Source organism: Chlorocebus sabaeus, chromosome 9 (assembly GCF_047675955.1).
Source record: "Chlorocebus sabaeus isolate Y175 chromosome 9, mChlSab1.0.hap1, whole genome shotgun sequence".
NCBI classification, from domain to species: Eukaryota; Metazoa; Chordata; class Mammalia; order Primates; family Cercopithecidae; genus Chlorocebus; species Chlorocebus sabaeus.
The window spans coordinates 92,955,474-92,978,147 of NC_132912.1; the positions used below are offsets into that span (position 1 = coordinate 92,955,474).

The 22,674-nt window shown below is 36.6% G+C and overlaps 1 long non-coding RNA gene across 1 annotated transcript in view; it reads right to left on the bottom strand.

Moving 5' to 3' along the window:
- Positions 1-441: 441 nt before the first annotated feature.
- The window catches only part of LOC140712512 (uncharacterized), a 273,874-nt gene continuing 251,641 nt past the window's right edge, over positions 442-22,674 (bottom strand). Inside the window, exons 4-5 of the long non-coding RNA XR_012094115.1 lie at positions 8,904-9,060; positions 442-1,435 (exon numbers count right to left, since the gene is read on the bottom strand). This is a non-coding gene — a long non-coding RNA (uncharacterized lncRNA). The remainder of the gene's footprint in view (positions 1,436-8,903; positions 9,061-22,674) is intronic.

The window sequence follows — 22,674 nt, forward strand, 5'->3', positions numbered from 1 at the left end:
TATTTCATTCCTTTTTATGGTTGAGTAGTATTCCATGACAGATAGATAGATAGATAGATAGATAGATAGATAGATAGATATATAGATAGATAGATATAGATATAGATATATCAATCATAGTTTTTTTTAATCCACTTGTTGATTGATGGACATTTGGGCTGGTTCTGTATTTTTGCAATTGCAAATTGTGCTACTATAAACATATGAGTGCAAGTATCTATTTTTGTCTGCAGCATACCACCCTGAAAGCACCCAATCTTTTCTGAGGCGTCATTTCTAATAAGTCCTAGACACCTAATCATATATTTCCTTATATTGGTTCTAAACATTTATTCTAAGTAGCATGTAGGTTTTTTAAAGGCAGGAACCACATCTTACATTTCTTCGTGTTGCCTATAAGGTTTATCACATGCAAGTCAGTGCCAAAAATACACTTACTGACTGATTAGGTATTAAAATAAGAGAATCTTAAAAGCAAGAAGAAAACTTCACTTGCCTAATTCATATTCTCTTAAATAGTCACACGGAGATTCTTAAAAACATCAGAATGAGAAATTGGCTAACATAGAGAAAGCTTTGCAGAGAGGTCAGAATGTGGAAGGGTCTTGAAATTCTTTACTAGAAGGAAAACTGAGCAGAAAACACACACAGGCACACACACACACACACACACACACACACACACACACACACACACAGAGGCACCCATCAGTGTGGGCAAAATGAGCATCAGGGCCTAGAAGTTGAAAGTGCTCTGGTTACAGGTACAGGTTGAAATGTACTTACTACACACAGAACAACAAAAATCTGCTGCAGTTGCTTTTATAAATGCAAGTATTTTCAAACATGTTTAGGAAGAAAGTTACTGGGGAAGTCTCTTGTGATCTCTTTGAGGGACCCACTACCACCATGAGTTGTCTTCCTTTCCTTGGAAGGAAGCCTGTCTCAGAGTTAGCTTCTCCAGACCCTCACTGTCCCTTTGTGATGCGAGCTATCTGGAGGAAAAGAGTTTGGGTTTTGCCCAACTGAACACCAAGAACAGACTGTCTCAGAACCAGAGGTGATCCAAAACTTCATCATCATTCATAGCCCATTGCACAACCTCAGTTGAGCTCATTCTGTACTGCCTGGGATTATCCTCCTTCGGTGACTCAGCTTCTTTGCCAATCAGCAGCTTCAGCTTTCACACTACGCAACTTTGTGCAAACATTTTCCTGACACATCCTGGATAAGTAACAGGGCGATGTAACATGTGCTACACAGGCATTCCATTCCCTGGTGTCCATCAACAGCCCTTCCACAGTCTGCATGGATGCCCCTTGTAGTTATGCTAGAAACAAATTCTTGTTGGTTTTTTACAGTGCCTGATGTTCTTCAAAACCACATCCAGCCCTCCAGTCCTTGGGGGTACTTGCAGGTCATGGACAGGAAAGAGCTGTGGGATAAAATAAAGAACTGTTTCACTAAGATCTCAATAGTTTTGCAAGACGAACTTCCTCTGAAAGAGGTATTCCTGAGACACAAAGTCATGATTCTCCTTACCAGACACAGAGAATGAGAGTGTAGTGATGTGCAAGATGGTTCTGTAGTAGTTTGGTGTATAAGCGTGACATCATTGGCTCTTCAACCCACTGACCTGAGGATGTCTAGAGGGAAAGTGGCCTTATCTAGGACCCATAGTTCCTGGGACCTAAGAAACATGTGGATTATACGTGCAAGTACTTTAGAGGATTCTCAGAAATATTTGGGAAGGTCATCTTTCCTCTTTGGGTTGGAGTATTTCTGACTAAAGAGCAATGGAGAGTCCTCAGAACAGTTTTCTAAATTGATATGATGACTGTTGCACTCTCAAGAGGCTGGTGATGCCTGGAGCACCTGGGTTCCTTGAAAAATTGTCTCCTAACAGCAATAAAAGACTCAAGAATGGAATGTGTTTGGTGAAAGTGAGCTTTTGAGTGATTCAAGGCCAGGCACACCTAGTAAGCTGGAAATACTGAGGAGATTTGGGTATTGTTTTCCAGGCAGATCATATGACTCCTGAAGTCCCTCTTCATCCTGAAATTTGAAGGTAAGAGAATTTGCATAGAACATTCTTATTGGACAGATCTAAAATATTCTGTTATCTGTCTCTGACTTCTTTTCTGTGTTGTTATGAGGCTACATGTCTTTATTGCTTCAGCCATAAGTACTTATTTTCTTAGTCAAGAATATTGGGGGACACAAGGACAAAATGGCAATAGAAAAGTACGAGAGGCAACTTTGGAAAAAACAACTTTTGTAGGCTTACAGATCTTAAGGGAATTTAGGCACACAGTTGCTTGTAGGATCCTGGATGGTTGCCTACAATCTGTGCAGTAGAGTGTGAGGAATTTCAAGTGCAAAGTTAACGCTCTCCATCCTACCCGCATGCCCGTATGGCCACAACAGATCCAACAACCGACAAGATATTTTTATAGATTTTCTCAGTGGGAAAGTACATTGATCATTTGAGGGCTTATTGAAGAGAATTGTCAAGCAGTCAATTGATGCTTTCACATTGGCAAACTGACCTCATTATTAGCTTGGTTTGAATAACTTGACAGCACAGAATGTCAACAGTTCATAATCTGATGGATCACTTTAGACAGGCAGGAAACTAAATTACCCTTCAGACGAGATGATAAGGTTGAAATATGTAAAGAGAAGCAGTTTTCTCCTTAGAAAACGCTCACTATAACATTTGAATCACAATATAGTACACTCCTAGAGCAGGAAGATTAATGATAGATAATCTACTTGAGTAAAATTAAGCCCCTGAGTAATATAGAATAGGGGCAATTTTACAGATGTAGTAACTCAAAATTCTCCTGCCATGCCCTATCAGTATGGGCACAGTTGCAGCTTTGGAACTGATAACTTATCTGGTGCCTGGGGAAAATGACATTCCACAAAAGCAAACATATAATCCAAACCAACAACCAATTCAAGATTAATGTGCCATTTGTGAGCTTTATTTTTTTTAACCTTGTCCTTGTAAGTTAATGGGTCAAGACAGAAGTTCATTTCTGGGGTCGTCATTTCCTTTAGTTTATTTAAATTGCTTTGTTTTGAAAAACTTCAATTGCTGTTTTATTTTTTGTGTGTGCCAATGCTTTTGTTTGTAATATTAAATTTTATAATGGATATTTTGTAGGGGCTGACAACCCTTATAAATTTTTATTTTATATTTGTAAAAATATTTTGTTATACTTCTTGTGTAAGTCTTAAAAGTTTCAAGTTGTTACTGCATGAAATTTATTCCTCCTTTGCAAAGAAATGGGGGGGGGGCACTTGATTGTAGTTAACACCATTAGTATAAAAGTTTATTGCCTCTTCCATTTTACTAAACCCACTTTTACCCTTTTGTTTTTATACATATTTTAAAATCCCATTGTTTATAATCAATGTAGAAACTCAAAATTTCCTGAAGGTTTATCAATTTTTGGTAACAAAATAAAATAGAGTTTAAGAAGGAAGAGATAATATAGAGAAAAATATTGCAATGTTCTCCAAACAGTTGTGGAATTGGGGAGTGCGAAGTTTGAGTGTCTATTTTCTAGATAATACCTTAATTTTTCTATTTAGATTGAATCTTTTTACTTGGGCATGGTAAATTCTTGCAGTTGGTGTGAAGATGTTTTTGGCTTTCAACTTTGGCTTAAAAATATTTTTTCAACTGGATATCCATATATGGAAGAATGAAGCTAGACCCCTATCTGTCGTCATATACAAAACTCAACTCAAAATAAATAAAAGACCTAATGTAAGACCCCAAACTATAAAACTACTAGAAGAAAACATAGGGAAAACACTAAAGGACCTTGGATTAGGCAAAGATTTTATGACTAATGCCTCAAAAGCACAGACAACTAAAACAAAAATAGACAAATGGGACTATATTAAACTAAAAAGCTTCTGCACAGCAAAGGAAACAATCAACAGAGTGAAGAAATAACATGTTGAATGGAAGAAATTATTTGCAAATTATTTATCTGACAAGGAACTAATATCCAGAATATGCAAGGAACTCAAACAACTCAACAGTAAAAGAAGAAATAATCCCATTAAAAAGTGGGATGTTCATTGCAGCACTATTCATAATAGCAAGGATATGGAATAGACGTATCCATGAACAAATGAATGAATACAGAAAATGTGGTGTGTATATATATGTTGTATACATATATGGTATATATACACACACACACATACACATACACACACATACCATTGAATATATATATATAGCATATGTGCATATGCAATGGAATACTACTCAGTATATAAATAGTATATATGCTGCATATAAATATATATATAAAATGCAATGGAATACTACTCATAAACAAAATAAAATCATGTCATTTGCAGCAACACAGATGGAACTGGAGGTCATAATGTTCAGTTAAGCCAGGCACAGAAAGAAAAATACAGCATGTTCTCACTCATATGTGGGAGTATGTGGGGACTACAAAGGTTGATTTTGTAGAGGTAGAGAGTAGAATGATAGTTACCAAAGGCTTGGAAGGGTGTATGTGTAGAGGGATGGAGGGAATTAAAAGAGGTTGGTTAATGGGCAAAAACACACAGTTAGATAGAAAGAATAAATTCTAATATTCAAGAGCAGCACAGCGTGATTATAGATAACAAGAATGAATTGTGTATTTCAAAACAGCTAGAAGAGAGGATTTGATATGTTCCCAACAGTTAGATATCCGAGGCAGTAGATACTCAAGATATTCTGACTGGATCATTATATACTCTACGCATATAACAAAATATTAAATATAGCTCACAAATTTACAAATATTACAAATGAATAAAAATGTTTTAAATATATGTTTTTCTTATACAGAAACACACCTTAGAACTTATATTTGTATACATAGAAATGGAACATAGTGGTTCTTTGGGTTTAACCAAATAGTCCACATTATTTCTGTAACACACAAATATATTCTGAGCATATACTATGTGATAAGCATTCAGCTAGATGTAAGTGTAATGGATACAATGTGGTAAAAATTTTACACAATATATTTAGATTTCTGAAAATAGATAATGTAACATATAATGTATGTGTGTTTATATACATTTATATAAACATACATTATATATGTTTATATACACAGACACATGTATACATATATATGTGCATGTATGAATGCATAAAATATACGTGTGTGTATTCATCTAATGCATTCATATTTATATATATTATAATTATAAGTATTATATGTGTACATATATGTACATGTATATAACTGCACACACACACACGTGTATGTATGTATATGTGTAGATGTACATGTATACACAAAATATTTGTGTTTGTAATTCTACATGCACACATATGGATGTATGTGTATTATATACATGCAAGTATGTGTGTACATATACGTGCATTCACATTTATGTGTGCATGTATGCATACATGCTCACATGTTTGTATGTATAAATATGTATGTATATGCCTACATACACATACATATGTGTATACATACATACAAGTATGTACATATATCTATATATGTATATATAGATATATGCACATATGTGTATGCACGACCACAAATACACAAATCTGTGCATGTATGTATGCATACATGTATTTATGTTTGTATGTATGTATACATGCATATATACATAGTGATATATGTGTATGTATGCATGCATGCACATATATGTGCGTACTTATGCATATACACATAAACATATGGGTGTGTATGCATATACATACATGCTTATATGTTCATGTACACCTACACACATGTGTGTATACACATACATATACACATTTGTGTATGTATATACATATGCACATGTATATATAAACATATATAAATATATGTGTATATAAGCTTATACATATATACACACAGTTTATGTATACACACATGCATACATATGTAAGTTTATATACATATATGCATATGCATATATAAACACATATGCATAAGCATGCAAACATATATACACATGCGTATGTGTATATACATATAGAGATGTGTACTTTATACTTAGGGATATATGCATATATATGCCTGTACACATATATATGTATATTATACATATATGTGTATGTATAAGTATACATATATACACATGTGCCTACATATACACATATGAGTATGTATGTGTAAATATATGTATACATATACATACACATATACACATATTTGTGTATGCATCTATGCATACAGTATACACATATAAGTGTATGTATACATATGTGTATGTATGTATACATATATGTGCATGTATATGTAAGCATATAGTCACATAAATGTATTTATGTTTAAAAATATGCATATGCGTGTGTATGTACAAAGGACCACATATACGCATGTATAAACACATGTGTATGCATGTGTACATATATGCGTACATGTTTAGGCATGTATACACATATGTGCACATGAGTACATACATATACACATACATATGTGTATGTTCTTACATATACATAAGCTTGCATGCATGTACACATATATGTGTATCAAAGTGTACATATAAATATAAAATATGTATGTACATGTTTACATTTATGTGCCTAAATCTACGCATGTATGTATATGTGTGCATATATGTACACATGTAGATATACACATATCTGTGTATGCATTTATACATAAGGTACCTACATATGTGTGTAAGCATGTATACACATACAATATGCATGTATACACATACCATATACATGTATGTGTACAATTATACACTAAAACATGTGTATATCTGTACGTCTGTATGTTTATTTGTGTGTGTACACATATGTGTGTGCTTCCACACATACATATGTGTAGGTATGTTTACATATATGTGTATCTGTGTCGACATGAACCTAGATACATATATGTGTATCTATGTAGACGTGAACAGATATACATATGTGCATGTATGTATACATATACACATATGTATGTGTGTATACGTGCACATATAGGTGTGTATATGTATACATGTATACATTTATGTGTGTGTGGACTTATGTGTGTCTACACTTGTACTTATATACATTTGTTTATATATGTAGACATATATTGTTATACCTATATGTATGTTGACATGTACATACACATGCCTGTGTATGTACTTATACACCTACATATGTACACACATGTGTATGTGTGTATGCCTATATATGTGCATACATATATATGTATGTGTAAACATTCACACATATATGTTTTTATATATGTATATGTGCAAATAGACATGTATGTTTTTAAACATTTACATACATATGTTTATGTGTATGCATGGATACAGATATATATTTACATGTATGTATTGTTACACATATACATAGTACACAAATATACATTTATGTGTTTGCATATTCACACATATATATGTGTATGGATACAGATACATATATGTTCATACATGCATTCATATGTACATATATGTCTATGCACTTGAGCATGCATATTTGTGTAAACATGTGTGTGCATGTGTGCATGCATACATGTATGTATGCAGATACATATATACATGTGTTTATATAAGCATATGTATATATACATGCATGTTTGTGTCTGTATACATACATGTATATGTGTATACTTATACATAGATACATTTATGCGTATGCATGTATATGTAAACATATGTGCATATTTGTACTTGCATGTATACATTTACTATATACATATGTGTATGCATGTACACATATTTGTACAGATATACTATGCATATATGGACATTTATGTATACACATACTATATACATTTGTTTATTTATACATATACTATATATGTTTATATACACGTACAGAGACTATATACATTTATGTGTATATTTGTACACATATATACATATACTATTTACGTATTTGTGTGTATGTGCATACATGTAGTATGTACATTTATGTGTATACATTCACATATAGTACATTCATGTATGTATATATGTATACATAGGCTTTATACTTATATGTGTATGTATGTATACCTATAGTATATACATAAATATGTATATATACATATATCATATATGTTGTATTATCTATTTAATATTACCTTTTATATATCATTTTATATTATGATAATATGTAAGTAATATTATATAGGCAATATAACACGTATTATATATACTTATAGAATACATATTATATGCATATATATAGTATATGTTAAGGTAATGTATAATTATAATATTATTTAACTCATATTTATTAAGATAATATATAATAGATATTATATAATTTATATCTATATACATTATGGTAAGTAACACATGTATGTATCTGCTTGCATATATATATGTGGTAGTTTTCTGAATCCGAAGTGTTTCCTTTTAAAGGGGCTGGGATTTGTGGGAAGAGACTTAACCTTGACGATTCGTTGTTTCTTAGTCTCTGCTAGGATTAAACATTTTCTTCCCCTTCAGTTCTGTCTCTTTTGTATTTAGAGTTCATCTCCTTACCAGGTTTGGCTTTCAAGTTTTCATCCCTGATCATCTCCCTCTTCAAAATGTAATCTAGCAAATCTTGCATATTTTTCTGAAGGCACAGGCAGCTGTTGGGTGCACGGGTCTTTTTCATGTAGTTCTCCGTGACTTGCGGTTGAGATGTCCTTGCCCTTCAGTGTTACTGAGTGATCATCTCCTACGTGATATACATAGCTGGTGAAACTTGTGTTGTATTCCCCTTTTAAAAACCTTTATTTTAAGTTTACGGGTACATGTGCAGGTTACATGGGTAAATTTGTGTCATGTGTGTTTGTTGTACAGATTATTTAATCACCCAGGTATTAAGCCTAGTATGTCTTCGTTATTTTTCTTTATCCTCTCTCTCTGCCCACCCTCCACCCTCCAATAGGTCCCAGTGCGTATTGTTCACCTCTGTGTCCCTGCATTCTCATTATTTAGCTCCCACTTACTTTACTCTGTTGATAGTTTCTTTTTCTGTGCAGAAGCTCTACCAGATGTCCAAAGAAGAGTTGGTAGCATTCCTAGTAAAAATATTCCAAAAAATTGTGGAGGAGGGACTCCTCCCTAATTCAGTCCATGACATTAACATCATCCTGATACGAAAACCTGGCAGAGATACAACAAAAACAGAAAACTTCAAGGCAATATCCTTGATGAACTTTGATGCAAAAATCCACAACAAAATACTGGCCAACAGAATTCAGCAGCACATCAAAAAGCTAGTACACATGATCAAGTAGGCTTTATACTTGGGATACAAGGCTGATTCAACATATGCTAATCAGTAAAGATAATTCAACACATAAACAGAGCTAAAGACAAAAACTTGATTATCTCAATAGATGCAGAAAGGCTTTTGATAAAATTCAACATCTCTTTATGTTAAAAACTCTCAATAAACTAGATATTGAAGGAATATACATCAAAATAATAACAGCCATCTATGACAAGCCCACAGCCAACATCAAACTGAAGAGGCAAAAGCTGGAGCACTTCCCTTGAAAACCAGCACAAGAGAAGAATTCCGTCTCTTACCACTCCTATTTAACATTGTATCGGAAGTCCTGACCAGCACAATCAGGCAAGAGAAGGAAGTAAAGGACATCCAAATAAGAAGAGAGAAAGTCAAACTATCCCTGTTTGCAGATGACATGATCCTATATCTAAGAAACCCCGTAATCTCAGCCCAAAATGTTCTTAAGCTGATAAGCAACCTTGGCAGTCTCAGGATACAAAATAAATGTGTTAAAATCACTAGCATTCCTATACACCAACAACAGGCAATCCAAGAGCCAAATCAGTAATGAACTCCCATTCACAAATGCCTCAAAAAGAATAAAATACCTAGGAATAGAGATATCTAGGGAGGTGAAAGTTCTCTAAAAGGAGAACCACAAAATACTGCTCAAAGGAATCAGAGACAACACAAACAAATGGCAAAACATTCCATGCTCACGGAAAAGAAAAATCAATATTATTAAAAAGGCCATGCCCAAAGCAATTTATAGATTCAATGCTATTGCTATTAAAGTGCCATTGGGATTCTTCACAGAATTGTAAACAATTATTTTAAAATTCATATGGAACCAAAAGCGAGCCCAAATAGCCAAGGCAATTCTAAGCAAAAAGAATAAAGCTGGAGGCATCACACTACCCAACTTCAAACTATACTACAGGGCTATAGTGGCCAAAACATCATGGTACTGGTACAAGAACAGACACATAGACCAACGGAACAGAATAGAGAACTCACCAGTATGGCTGTACACTTCCAACTATCTGATCTTCGACAAAGCTGACAACAGCAATGAGAAAAGGATTCCCTATTCAACAAATGGTGCTGGGATAACTGGATAGCCAATTGCAGAAGATTGAAACTAGACTCCTTCTTTACACCATATACAAAAATTAAGATGGATTGAAGACATAAATGTAAAGCCCAAAAGTATAAAAACCTGGAAGGCAACCTAGGCAATACCATTAAGGACATAGGCGTGGGCAAAGATTTCACGATGAAGATGCCAAAAACAATTGGAACAAAAGCAAAAATTGACAAATGGGATCTACTTGTGTTGTATTCTCAACACAGGCGGTATTTTCCTGGAAGCTCAGGCACCTCCCTGATGACAAGACATCAACCTGGCCCATTGCCCTGAAGTCCTCACTTTGCCCCCTGCAGTCACCCTTTCCTGGGCACGTTTATTGTACCACAACCATCAGCAACCTAGCTGTCCCCTGTGAGGCCACAGGAACATCTGGTGCCTTTCTGCAGTCCTCTCTGTTTGAATACCTTTCACCACCATTAAACTCTGTTATGGCATCCGATGCTGTCTCCTCTTGGGAAGAGGGATACAGGACCTCTCTGGGTTCATCTTCTTCCTCTACTCAGAGCATATGTAGGTTTCTTTTATCATTTCCTCTCTTTCAAGAGGGACTATAAAGAAGAAGAGTTAGAGGGGGGATTTTCATCAGGCTTCCCAAGCTATAGAACCAGAAAGCTTTTTATATATTTTCTGTAAGGTGGGAGCGTCTTCACACTCTATTGCTGCTTCATACTACAGATTATTACAAACGCCTTCTCTTGTGATATGGAAAGATGAATTAGGCCACCTTTGAAAACTAGTTTTCTATCTTGAGAACATTTTGTTTTCAGGGCTGGTGTTGCGCAGTCCAAGTTTTACAGGTGAGTAAATTCACTTGTGAGGCAGGAACTCAACATACTCTCTTGAGGCTAGAGGCTGCAATACCATACTTTTATGCAGCTGGTGAGAAGAAAAAGCAGGCTCAGTGGGGTCCTCAGTTCCCACCTGTCTCTGTGTGACCTCCGCCAGAGAAGTTGCCTATCCTCCACATAGGGGCCACCCCAAGCTTCATCCTTGTCACCTCTCAAGTCTATTCTTTTATATTTTATCTACCCCCATCAACTTTCATTTCCTCTTCTACCTCTGCATAGGACATTAATCTGGACTAAAAATTAATTTCATGCAACACCATGAGATTTTGCATTGCTAATTTATTCCTCTCTCTATGACGTTTGTCCACTTTTAGACGAGGAGAAGAGAATCACCAGGAACCTCTGGCAATGGAGAAAGAAGTTCAATGGAGCTTGTTCCTATGTCTTCTTTCAGTAATTCACCTACGTTGGGGCAAATAAAGCATTGAACTTCTACTATGGTCTCTAAAGTTTGAGCTATCTCTTTGATAGGGGAAGAGAAAAGGGGTCGGGGAATCTTTTAGTTCTAAGATCCATTGCAAAATTATATTATTAAAGGAAGTAAACAAATACTTAACAGGAGAAAAGGAAAGACTGCTAAGGTTTAAGAACTATGTTTTTAAACAATTGTTTAAGAATTCCTCAAAACTTTCCACTTATAGCACAGGATGATTGATGTTCTGTGTGAATATGTGTGTGCCTGTGTGTGTGTGAGTGTGTGTGTGTGTGAGAGTGATAACTGAAACACATTATTTTCTTGGAATCTCATGTTTCAGTTTAAAAATGTATGTAAATTATACACTATAATATAGAATATTTGTTTCTTTTCATAGAAAATAATACCTCACAAGTAAAATTAGCTTTCCATGTTTATGTTTTGGTAGAGCCTGAACGCCAGATTAAGAATCATTGCCTTTCCTTACTGAAGAGGACTGTGGAAGAGGTGGCCAGCTCTCTGCCAAGATTCATGCCCTTCCACACCAAGCAGAGTATTAGGAAGGGACTGATAGCCATTTCTCAGCAATAAGTCTCAGATCTAACCCTTCTACCAGCTTTACGTATGGACATATGACTTGTTTTTGCCAGTGAAATATGAGCAGGAAAGATATTTGCAAAGATATCCACAAGTTTTCTAGACCATTGTTGTGAAGAAGCAGGTGTGCCTTTTCCACTTTCCCTTTCCCCTTCTGTAATGTGCTTGGAAACATTGTGCTGAAGATGTAAAATAAGATGAACCAATGCTCATGAATCACATGAATGGAAGGTGCCCACCCAATGCCAGTCTTGGGCTGTCCCCTGAAGAAGAAATACACTTATATTGTGTCATCTGTTACAGAAACTTAAGTTACCGTAAATAACAAAGGATGTGCATAGAATTTAGAATCCACGAGTTGTAAAAATTTCTAGATTAAAATAGGTCCCTGTGTTAATCAATTTGGGAGCTAGCCACCAGCCAGAGAATGAGGGGAAGACGGTGGGGAATCCTTCCTCCTGACCATTTCTCCTAAAGTGTATGGGGTGAAGTGAATAGAAACCTCTGCTTAAATGGGGTAGAGTGTGTGACAACCCCTAGAACAGTATCTGGCATACAAGAAGTTATCATGAATATTTGTTGAATGTTAGTCTATAGTGAATTTGTATAATTTATTTCTCTCGCACATGTATTTTATTGCATTGATTGAGCATTCATTTAGCACTTATTGTGTGTTGGGTGATTTGCCTCTCAGGGATGGTTAAGAAATGTGAGCTCACCTTCAAGGTAGGGCTAGCCGCTGGAGGTCCAGACAGGAGCTTCCTATGGTTCCCTGGAATTCCACTTCAGATTCTCCAAATGCCAGGACGTTGAGTACAGATGTATTCTCCTGACTTTATTTCTCCTCCTTCTTTACCTGCTTTTTCTTTCAATTTCTCTATCTTTTCCACTCTTCTTTTCTTCTCTCATTTTCTTCACTCTTCATCCTCCTATTCTTTTTTTTTCTCCCCTTCTTTCTTCCCCTCCCACCTCCACCCCCTTTATTTTCCTCTTCCCCTTCCCTTCCTTCCAATTACCCCTCATCTTTTATTCCCACTTAGTCCCTCTTCTTTCTTCACCTTTTCTTCCTCAACCTCAACTTGATTTCTGCCCTTCTATGGTTTCAATGTCCCCTAAGGACTGTATGTTGAAAACTTCACCCCCAATGGAAATGTTAAGAAGTGATACTTTTTTTTTTTTTTTGAGATGGAGTCTTGCTATTGTTGCCCAGGCTGGAGTGCAATGGCACGATCTGAGCTCACTGCAACCTCCACCTCCTAGGTTCAAGCGATTCTCCTGCCTCAGCCTCCTGAGTAGCTGGGATTACAGACATGCACCACCACACCAGGCTAATTTTTGCATTTTTAGTAGAGAACGGGGTTTCGCCATGTTGTCAAGGGCTGGTTTTGAACTCTTGACCTTGTGATCCACCCACCTCGGCCTCCCAAAGTGCTGGGATTACAGGTGTAAGCCACTCCACCAGGCCAAGAGGTAAGACCTTTCAAGAGGTGATTAGGTGATGAGGGCTCTGCCCTCATGAATAAATTAGTGTTATTACCGCAAAAGTGGGTTAATTTTGAGGGAGTGGGCTCTGAAAATAAAGGTAAGTTTGGCTCCCTTACCATTCCTCTCTCTTTGTGGGCTTTCTCACCATGTGATGCCTTCCACCATGTTGTGACACAACCAGAAGGCCCTCACCAGATGTGGACCCTAACTCTTGGACTTCCTAGCCTGTAGAACAGTGAGCCAAATAAACCTCTGTTCCAGGACTTTTCCTTAGTTCAGCTAAAGATGGGGGTCCTTGCCACAAGGCCATGAAAATTTAGGCCCACAGACAATTTGAAGGGTGAGTAAGGCAGGGTTTTATTGGGTGAAAAGGGGAAAAAGGGGAAACAAGGACACGCTGCAAAGCCGAGTCCCTGCTAGTGTGCTTCCTGTCTCACAGTTTGAATCCCAGTTTCCACTCAAGAAGAGGAGGAGCCAGGCTCCTCCCCACTGCAAAAGGTGCGAACTTCTGTGGCTCCACCACAGTTTGCATTCTTCCCAGTGAGCAGATTGGTAAGAGGCTCTGCCAGGGAGCCCTTCTCACCTGGCTGTCTCACTTCTATTGTTTATAAATTACCCAGTCTGTGGTATTCTGCTATATAATAACAAAAAATGGACCATAACATGCTCTTCCACCTCTGCTTGTGGTTTCAGTTGCTGGAATATGCCAGTTCTACATCAAAGACTCAATCTTGATAAACTCTACTGCAGTTTCCTCTACAGAAGGAAGGATTATGTCCTAGTTCAGGCTACTATAACAAAGTAACATAGACTGGGTGGCTTATAAACAACAAAATTTTGTTCTTCACAGTTCTGTAGGCTGGACGTTTGATAATAGGATGCCAGTGTGGTTGGGTACTGGTGAGGGCACTCTTCCATGTTACAGATGGACATCTTGGTGTATTCTCACATGGTAGAAAGAGGAGAGAGAGCTTTCTGGAGTTCCTTTTCCAAGAGCACTAGTCCCAGTCATGATGGCTCCACCTCCATGACCTAATTACCTCTTCAAGTCTCTGCCTTCTAATTCTATCAATTTGGAGTTAAGATTTCAATATCTGAATTTGGAGGGGACAGACAAACATTCAGTCCATCACAGAGCAGTTATGTCTCCACTGGCCATAGTTGCAAGTTTTAACACCTATGAAATAACGATTTGGACCTTTCAAAGAGCTTTTACTTTGATGGGCACATTTCTAGTAAAGATATCCCAAAGACCTACAGGAATACTTAAAACTGGAAAGGACATTGCAGGTCATGTAATTTACCCAAGTATTTCCTTGAAAAATGACAAAATTAATGAGCAGAGAGGAAAAGAGCTTTCCTCAAGGCTAGGAAGCTAGCTTGTACAAAAGCTAGAATGACTCCTAACTCTGAGTGCTATTTCTTTAACCTAGTGATTCTCATTTGACTGACCATGTACCACTAGAGGAATGTGGAAATATTTGTGTTAGAACTCATGATCTTCATAATAGAAATTAAATCAACTTCATTCTTGACAAGATATCTGCAATAAAAAAAAATCTACAAAGAATGGCATATGAAAGAGGATCCTATAAGCACTTAAATATCTTCTTCAGACAAAAGTGTTCATGTTTCTTTCAAGGAGAAACTAAGCTCTTTGATAACGAGTGGACAAGAGATTTTGAGAACCATTTTACTTCACTCATTAGACTATCCTTTGTCCACAGTTCACTTTTATAGGGAAAGTGATTTCCTCTTCAGCAGTTTGTTACCACCTCCTTTTCATAGCTGGAGTCTTCTAGTTACTATGATATCAGACAATTTTACATCAAACCTTTAGAAATCTATCCAAATTTTTTATCTGAATTTGTAGCTTCCTAATGTTTGTAGACTGTACTGTGAAATGTAATCTGGTCTGTGCTTACACTCCAGTCATCTGTATAGCATGCATGTGTTTTGGCTCAGTGCATATTCTACTGGTAGGAGATCCTGATATTGAAGAAAACCTGATATAGAGGCTCTGACTAGCTCTAAAACATAATTACACCTTCAGATGAGGCTGATAGTACTCCCACATATAAGTGGGCAGGCAGTACAGACTTTGCACGGATGTTAGTCTGTAGATTCTTTTTGATTACCTGTTTTAGGACTTACTAGCTGTGTTAACCTGGGAAAGTCCCTGGACCTACCTGATCTTCAATTTTCTTGTCCTTAAATTAGAGATAATAATAGTACCTATTTAGGATAGGTGTGCGCGTATGCGTGTGCATGCATGCATGTGTGTGTATTAGGAACACCGAGAAAATACCGTGAAATATGCAATTAGTGTATGGCAAAGTCAGTTCTCAAAAACGATTAGTTGTTACTAATTGCTGTAGTAAACAGTGACATTATCCTCTTCATCCTCTCCTGCTAAGTTTAAGAAGGTCATGTAAGGTCACATATGTGAAAGCACCTAGTTTAGCTTGCTGATCATTACATATCTAAAGAAGTTAAAATGATGTATACTCAAGACTTGATTCTGGATGACCACTTCATTTTCCATACCAGTACTGCAAAGTCCATTCAATAAAGCTGGCTAAGCAAGGAAAATCAGCTACATCGATGTGTATAATTGCTGCGTTCAAAGTACTTATTAACCTGCTGAAGCTTCACATGTTTTTCTGATTTAATCTTTTTTTTTTTTTTTTTGAGACAGAGTCTCGCTCTGTCGCCCAGGCTGGAGTGCAGTGGCCGGATCTCAGCTCACTGCAAGCTCCGCCTCCCGGGTTTACGCCATTCTCCTGACTCAGCCTCCCGAGTAGCTGGGACTACAGGCGCCCACCACCTCGCCCGGCTAGCTTTTATTGTATTTTTTAATCTTTAAAGAAATTCTCTGGTCTGTTTGAATTCTGAAGACTAGACCCATTCTCCAAATAATGCTATCCTCACTACAACAAACAAAACCACATGGAAAGACAATAACCAGATTTCACTCACCACTGACATATTGGTCATTTCACCTCAATTCCCAACAAAATGGCAAATGCAATTGCTCTTCTAAGAGGCCACAGATTTCTGTAGTGCTTCCTGAAGATTTGAAACTGTAGTTTTCACCAAATCAGGCCGTTCTACCTCCACACTGTCCATCCTGACTCTGGACAATGTCACAGTCCCCTTATGTCATTGCTCAGCTCTCCTGCCTCCTTAAGAGATTTGGAAAAGATTAACATGGCTAAAGGCCAAGGTGATGAGGACTGGATGGGAAGATCTTAGTCATAGAAGACTACCTTTTGCCCATAAAGATATTTGGCAATTTGCCTGAACAGTGGAGAAAAATGATCAAATCAGACTCTCCATCAATTGTGTGCTATGTGCAACATTGAGGTAAGTCACGAAAATAATGGCCAATCTTCAAATGCTTGTTTTATATAATTTGTTCTGTGTCTCATCACTGAAGGCAAGACCACTTAGCCATTGTAAGTTGGCCTTGTGATAATTTTTTTGAGATGTATGGTTTTTATCTTTTCAACAGGGAACATTATTTCTTACTGCTTGTATAACAATTTCAATGCAATTTTATGCGCATAAACCTTTGCTTTTTACGTTGCCAACAACTGAAGGTAAATAAAAACAACATTTAAATAATGCATGCTAATAACATTCATAGAGGGAAGAGTGTTTACAATAAAATTGAAAAATCAATGCCATCAAGCTCTACGTATTCTAAAAGCCCATACTCATAATACATTATTATTTCAAGGACTGTGACATTTGAAAGCTGTTAGGGTGTCTTAAGCCCTTCCAAATTATATGACTTGAGAATATTAAATAATTATTTCTTTTGGTTTTTCTCCCCAGCTATTCCAGGAAAAATGGGAAAGATAATCATGCAAATGAGCCTTGGCAACTAGCTAAAGGACCATAAATCACTGAGGGTTGTCCAAAAACCCATATTTTATGTTAGACGCATCCCCTTAAAAAGTGGAAAATGGATCTTTAATATTTCCTGAAGAAAAGTTCAGAGTATATTTTAGCTATCAGAGCTCCAAATTTATACCATAAGCTAAGCCCAGAATTAGAGGAGAGTGTTTTTTTTCCATTCCTCAGAACAGAGGTGAGAGATAGTTTCAGGGTATCAGTGACTGCATTATACAAATAATTTTTAAAGACCGGGTCTATAAAGGTAATGAGTTAGAGAAAATTAAAGAGAAATTCAGCGCTTTCATTTTTCTGAGTCCTCAATTTCTGAGATCAAATTGTTCAAATTTTCCTTATACTTTGCATAGGCAGATAGCTGCCATTTTGTTGGGGCAAAATAAACTTTGGGATTTCTTTAGTTTATTTCTTAACTTATAGTTCTACATGAGTTGAATGATAAGAATCATTTATATAATCCAGCCCCAAGTGGAGGTCAAAGCTGCTGGACTGCGACTGTAGAATCTTGTCTTCTATTGAAATCTGCTAAACACAGTGAGAAAACAAGGGAACAAGAGCTGAGTAACTCATGAAAAAGACATACAAATTCTAAGAAATAAATATGAATCTAGCACACCAGCTGGTGGGAAGTGAAAAAAAAAAAACCCTAAAAATGATACTGTCAATTTTAAATAGTAGAAGCCAAGACATGCCGGTAAATATTCACATTCAACTAACATTTATTGAGTGCCTGCTGCACAACAGGGGCCCATGCTAAGTATTTCATATAGATAAGCTCCTTTCTTCTTCACAATGGTCCTGCAAACAAAGAAAAGAGATGAAGTTTTTACAGACAAAAAACTGATATGTCTAGAAGTTAAATCAAACACTTCAAGGCTTCACAGCTGGCAAGTCTAACTGGGTTTCAAACTGGAGTTTTCTAACTCTGCCCCAGATAGTGTTCTCCCAGAAGTAGATCCTGGTCCAAGGACCTGAGTGCAAGTGATTAAGATGGAAATGCTCTCAGGCGAAACCAGTAAAGGAGTAGGGAAGCAGGCTAGGGACAGACAGGAAACCAGGCAAGGGCACATTTTGCAATGAAGCCTCAGATTTAGATTTTGCTTTGGGGCAAAGAAGCTAACATTCTGTGCTGTCTCATAAGTCAGTCTGTGACTGGTCCAGGCACTTTCCTCTCTCCAGAGTAATCTTCTGATGTAAGAGCATTTAGTAGCAAAGCAAGTTGAAGACGGATGCACAGAGAAGGTTAGGGGAATCATCAGTGTCCACTAAAGAGAAACTCTAAGACTCTCACTTGCTACTATGCCTTGTGGGCCTATTTGTTATAACTTTAGAATGAAAATTTTCCCCAAATAATGGAGATGAAATTGCAAGACAAATACAAGAAAGAGACAGGTATTTCAGAGGGCATCTTTGAAGATTGCAGGCAATTTCTTTAGTTTCAGCAGAAAGAACTATCTGTATAAGATCTATAACTTCATAGCATTTGTGTAACATGAAATGTTTTCCCTTGAGGTTTCCCAGGATTAAAGGGAAAGGAGAGCATTCTTGTTTGTTTTGTTTGTTTCCCTCTCCTAATTTCACATTTTTGTGAAAGCCTGCACTTGGATGTACCAAGAACAAGTTGTTGATGTAATAAGTCAAGCCGGATCAATCCACCACTTCTTAATAAAAATAAATTACTAGTACTCACATCTTGCTAAATTAAAAAAAAAAAAAATGTTCCTCCTATCTTTGTTTTCTCACATTGCTATAAAGATACTACCCGAGACTGAGTAATTTATAAACAAAAGACATTTAATTGACTCACAGTTACATACCTCAGGAGACCTCAGGAAACTTAACAATCATGGCAGAAGGTGAAGAGGAAGCAAGGTATGTCTTACATGGCGGCAGGAGAGAGTAAGTGAAAGAGTGAGTGAAATAGTGAGGAAGTGCCACACTTAAAACCATCAGCTCTCATGAGAACTCCCTCGCTATCACGAGAACAGCATGGGGAAAACTGCCCCCATGAATCAATCACCTCCCGCCAGGTGCCTCTCTCGATATGTGGGGATTAAAATTCCAGATGAGATTTGGGTGGGGACAGAGTCAAATCATATCAACTTCTCTTCATATCTTGATTTCCACTGTGTATGGTCAAATAATTAGTCAAAATAATGATGTTTATTTGAATGAGCTGTGCCAGTATTCTTCTGTGCTGAGCATCACTTTACCAATTACTCATGGGAGCATACGTACTCCAAATCACCTCTTTGCATTGGGAACTATAACCTTGACTGCAGTCACTTGTGGATCTTCCACTGAAAACCAGAATAATAGGGTTTGCAGAGCTCATGCCTCTGAGGGTATGAGCTATATGCAGTATTCATATAGTTAATCTAGCAAATTACATGCACTGTATAATGTGGTTCTAATGTTAGCTTTCCATCTCTCTTCCCCAAGGATTGGCAGAAATTCCTCTGACCCTCTCTCATGTGTCCTCATCTTTCATGTCATTTATGGCCTTCATTATTCATTGGTCCCTGTCCCAACTCATTCTATTTCTCATGTTTCTTTGTGTCAAGAGGGATATTTCATTTTGATTAGGTTTATTCTATAGAGAATTCTCACCTTCTGTGGTTGTTCAAAGTACATGCTCTCAGTAGAGAGCTTCACTGGCTTTCCTAAATTCAACTTTTATAGCATTCTTTGGTTTAAGAACATGAGGAATATTGGTCCTCTTTCAACACATGCTCTATAGTAAGCAAGCCATAACCACCAGTTACATCAGCAATAGCCTTCCTCTCCTGCTCTGCACATTCTCTGACTTCTGCTCTCTGAGTGATATTATCAATGTGTGGTATGTGTGTGCTAGGGGGTCTAGAATTCCTGCATTTTTGTGAGGGATATAACAAATTCTAGATTTACTAGCACCTGAACCCCTTGCAAATGCTTTTATTGACACTCAACGTGGGTTTCACAGAGGTGTTCCGTACATAGGGAGGGCCCAGGTTAAGAGTATGACTGTGCACATCTATCTGCATTATTGCTTCACATGGAAATGTAGGCTGGGAATTGTAATCACATTTGTGGGCCAGTTCACAGAATCTCTGGGCATATAAAAGTGTGAAATAGACTCACTGACTTTTTCTTTTAATAGTCAGTACAGTAAGTGAAATATAACTTGTCATTTACTACTAATCAAATACAAGGGTTTCAAAGTTTCTGTGACTCCAGAAAAAGGTGCTTATGCCTAATTTATAACGAGTTCCAGAAAAGTAAATGGCATTCCATCGATCAAATACAAGAAAGTCAAACTAGGATACATTAACATCACACTTAATTATATTTTTTAAATCATATAAAGCAATAAATTGAGATGGATTTGTAACTGCAGAGAAGCAGATAAATTTTAGGCATCTGAAAAGACATTTATCATCACAAATGCAATTTTCTAACAAATAACACTGATTACTTCCATTATAGAAGCAGCCAGAATCTGACAATGAAAAGAAATATTTCATAAACCCCTTTTTAAAAAGATGCTAAAATTCCATGTAACTCTTTCTACCTTTAACTAGATGGAAAACTGAATGCTTACTCTCATATTAAATACTGTTTACCACTCTCCTGTAGACATCACTTCTCATTTCTTGGAATGTGGACCAATTTCACAAGCATATCTCCAGGGTATTTCGTTGCTTTGGGTCAAAATTCATTTTATAGCTTTCAAAGAAGATTCAGCCATGCTGAATTAAATAAACTGTAGAAGTAGAGTTCCTTAGCACAGAGATGATTTGTAACACAGAGGTAATTTTATAAATTTTATAAATACCTCTGTGTTACAAATCATGATAGTAAATCATCGTACCACTGTGCTGTTTTAACGTAGCATCTGAAATGACTTGACTTGAATTTAGGAGGCAGCCCATGCAAAAGAAAGAACCCAAACAATTTTTCCCCCAGAGATAATATTGAGTGGATGTTTATGAAAAGTGATACGGAGGTCTAGTGGTCACTGTCATCCATCTGGAATGTAGGCATAATCGGAAATGAACTAGTGTCAGGCAGAACTAGACCTTTCTGTGGTTAATCCATATCTTTGTGCTTTTCAGTGTTGCTCAAGGTTAAGATGGATTTCTGATCATTACCATATGTTTCATTTCCAGGACCAACTAAGGTTTCTAAACTTCAGCCTTTCTTTTGCCTAGACTAATATTATCTTCCCAAATATACAACTAGTGTTATATTCTATAATTTTGGATAAAACTGAACCAAAACAAAACTGTCTACTGTCTTAGCTCACTGGAGGCACACTTATCTCAAGCATTTAAGATGTGTGAGAGGAATGAGAAAATGGCAAACTTTCTAAGGGATATGAAAATGCCTTTGACTTTTCCTTAGAAAAAGAAGAATAAAAAGAATTTAACATGCTTTGGTTTAAAATGTATTATTATAGCAGATGAATTAGATGTATCTTGTGGTGATCATTGAGGCCTAACCTACAAAAATATTTAGGATTTTTCATTATTCAACCTATTTACAAGCAAAACAGAACAACTTGTTAAAAAATATATACCTAAATTCCTCCAGTGAGACTTAGATGTCAACAAGGCAATAAAAAGTCATCCCTTTTTCTGATGTACAAATATTGGAAAGTAATCCATGAGAAGTAGCTCTGATTTTGATTGGCTTTCAAGTTGGCAGAGAAGGACCGTTTAAGGGAGCTCTGAGCCTTATTCATGAACGAGATGTATATGGAGTCCTTGGAGCTTGCACAGCTATTTGAGACCTGACTTTACCAACTGTTTGTTCTAATAAATAGTGGAAGATGGAATTCCATCGACCGTCTCTTTTTAAAAGTTAGAGAGTCTCTAACACCCTTCCCCAAATCTATCTATCTATCTATCTATCTATCTATCTATCTATCTATCTAATTTATCTACATATATTATTACACATAGGAAATATTTAAGACTTTGGAATAGGCAAAAGAGACTACTGGACATTCTTTCACTGGAATGCTCTGAAGTAGAGTCTTGGGAGTTATCTGTCCTTTAGAGATGTGCACTTTTGTCTTTGCTAGACTATG